The sequence below is a fragment of the Perognathus longimembris genome, unplaced genomic scaffold (assembly GCF_023159225.1).
Source record: "Perognathus longimembris pacificus isolate PPM17 unplaced genomic scaffold, ASM2315922v1 HiC_scaffold_5321, whole genome shotgun sequence".
Lineage (NCBI taxonomy): Eukaryota > Metazoa > Chordata > Mammalia > Rodentia > Heteromyidae > Perognathus > Perognathus longimembris.
This window is the reverse complement of record NW_025960736.1, coordinates 61-3251: the sequence shown is the minus strand read 5'-3', so window position 1 is coordinate 3251 and position 3191 is coordinate 61. Positions and strand designations below refer to the sequence as shown.

At 43.3% G+C, this 3191-nt stretch overlaps 1 pseudogene; it reads left to right on the top strand.

Moving 5' to 3' along the window:
* The first annotated feature begins 2224 nt into the window (after positions 1–2224).
* LOC125345126 lies at positions 2225–2593 on the top strand (annotated as a pseudogene).
* The last annotated feature ends 598 nt before the right edge of the window (positions 2594–3191 follow it).

The following is a 3191-nucleotide window of genomic DNA, read 5'->3' as shown; positions in this document are numbered from 1 at the left end:
AGCTAGCTTTAGGACACAAATAGCACCATACTCCACAGAGCTGAAAACACTGGTTGCTAATACAGACATTCCTGACTGAAGCATAAGACCAAAGCAATGTATGGGAGGAATACAGTCCAGTGGCTGCCTCAGCTCACTGAGGCTGCAAGGGGGAATCCAACTAGTGAGAAAGAGGAACCTTCCAATTGTATTTTTAATATCCTTTTTAACTTTTGCTTTGTTTTAATGCTTTATTTTCTTACATGAAGAATGCATGGATGTTTGCTATATTTAGGAAGTATCTTTTGGAAAGCCAGGTGCAGGTGGGATAGCTGTAATTCTAGCTACTCAGGAGACAGATCTGAGGAGTACAGTTCCAGGAAAGTCTGTGTGACTCTTACCCCAGATAGCCACCAAAAAGCCAGAAGTAGAAGTGTTGCTCAAGCGGAAAAATACCATTCTTAAGCAAAAACAAACAAACAAACAAAAAATCGAAACTCTAAGTTCAGTCTCCTGGTACTAGAACAAACAAAATCTTTTGTTGGGTGCTGATGGTTGATCCCTGTAGCCCTGGCTATGCAGGAAGCTGAGCTCAGAGGATCACAGTTCAAAGCCAGCCAGGACAGGTAACTTTGAGAGACTCTAACTGACTAACAAAATGTCAGATTGGCAGTATGGCTCAAATAGTAGACAACCAGCTGTGAACAAGAAAAAAATCAGTGACAGCATGAGGTCTAATATCACCACACACACGCACACACACATATTTTGAGTATTTAACACTATTCACTTTTCTTTCTTTTTTGAAGAAAATATGAAAGAGAAACCATAGTTCCAACGTAAAACATATATTGTGTCTGGTGGTATGGAGGTTTGAACTCATAGCTTCACACTTGAGCCACACCTCCCAGTCATTTTTCAGATAGGGGCACATAACTTTTGTCCAGGCTGGCCACCAATCCCGATCCTCCTGCCCATGCCTCTCCTGTGGCTGGGATTGCATGTATGCACCACCAGGCCCTGCTTGTTCATTGAGATGGTTCTCATTAACTTTTTGCCTGGGCTGGGCCTCAAACTGCTGTCCTCACTACTTCTGCCTCCTTCCTGAGTAGCTGGGATTACAGGCTTGAGCTACACATCCAATCTCCTTATCTCCTTTTAAAAACCCACATGGCTCTCCTGAATTCCTTGACACAGAATATACAAGGCATTAACTAAATAGTAAGATGGTGATTTTGTGTTAGTTGAATGAATAAAGTGTGGCCTCTATATTGTGCCAATGATTCTTCTAGTACTGGGAATTTTAGAACAAGAACTTTACTCTATATAGCATGTATTACTGATTCATAATTCAGCATGGTACTTGTAACAAATATATATCCAAAGATAGATAACACCCTCTCCTGACTCTTTAAAAAATATAGCACTCATAAGCAGTTCTAGTTAGGAGACAAAAAAAAATGAATAGACCTAGCTTAAAGATTTGCTATCTTTCATTTTCCACCACTTTGTTTTACATCTGGATCTGTAACAGGTGCGGTTGATATTAGTCTTTCAAGTAGCAAAATTAAGGCTTAATTGCAACATAAGGGTCTATAGAGCACATAACAATTTTCCATGACCACAAGTACATCTACTGTCCTTATGTCATTGTATGTGTTTGTGTTGAATATACATTCCAAAGTACATTTATAACTCTGTGTGTGTGTGCACACGCACGCGTGTGCCAGTCCTGGGGCTTGAACTCAGGGCCTGGGAGCTGCCTCTGAGCTTTTGTGCTCAAGGTTTGTGCTCTAACACTTGAGCCACAGCTCCATTTCCTGGGTAGTTAATTGGTGATCAGTCTCACAGACTTTGCTGCTTGGGCTAGCTTTGAACCGCAATCCTCAAATCTTAGCCTCTGGACTAGCTAGGATTACATGTGTGAGCTACTGGCACCTAGCTTCTTTTACAACTATGAATACAGCAGCATATGGAGAATATTAAGTCTGAGAATCTGAAGAACACAGAAATCGTCAGTAGGGAGCTCGTAGGTTATGCCTAGAAATTTGGACTTTTATGTTGAGCGTAAGAGAGATGATAAATGATTGACATGCCATGCAGAGTTAGATTTAGATCAGCCACCTTGGCAGCACCAGAGATAAGAGGCTGAAATAGAGATGGGGCTATGTACCAAACAGTGAGGCCAGATAGGAAGTTACTGTTAGAGACGGTGTAAGAAACAATGAGAGATCTTGAAGCCTGTGGAGGCCTGCTGGGAACAGGACTTCGAAAAGGCAAAATGTCTGGAAGGCTGTGGTGCTAGGCCATTTTTGCTGGCTATAAGTGTGGTCTCCGGAACCAAAGGGAGTACATGGCTCTCCTTAAAACTGAAGGTGTCTATGCCCGAGGTGATACTGATTTCTACTTGGGCAAGAGATGTGCTTATGTATACAAAGCAAAAAATAACACAGTGACTCCTGGCGGCAAACCTAACAAAACCAGAGTAATCTGGGGAAAGGTAACTTGTGCTCATGGAAACAGTGGCATGGTCCGTGCCAAATTCCGAAGCAACCTTCCTGCTAAGGCCATTGGACAAAGAATCCATGTGATGCTGTACTCCTCCCGAATTTTTTTTTTTTTTTTTTTTTTTTTTTTTGCCAGTCCTGGGCCTTGGACTCAGGGCCTGAGCACTGTCCCTGGCTTTTTGTTCAAGGCTAGCACTCTGCCACTTGAGCCACAGCGCCACTTCTGGCCATTTTTTGTATATATGGTGCTGGGGAATTGAACCCAGGGCTTCATGTATACGAGGCAAGCACTCTTTGCCACTAGGCCAAATCCTCAGCCCCCCCTCCCGAATTTAAACTAATGGAAATTAAAGTAAATCTGTGCTCTTGTATTTTAAAACAAAACAAAACAATGAGACTTCCCTACAGGGCGGTGGCTGTGCACACGGGGATAAACAAAGTCAAGCTCAGGCAGTGAAGAGATGCGCGATGGTGTGAAGTCATTTAGCTAGGCCAAATGAGGTCATTCAGGCGAGGTCCAATGAGGCCACGTGAGGGTCTGCGGGACAAGTGAAAGTGCCCCTACCTTGGCAGTGCTGTTGATGTTATCAGGGTCCCCCTCCTCACACTCCAACAGTGTCACATGGGTGAGGTTTTCCACGGGGTTTGTAAGAGTCAGGAGGACCTGGCTCTCCTGGAGAATAAGCAAAGACTCTCTTAGACATG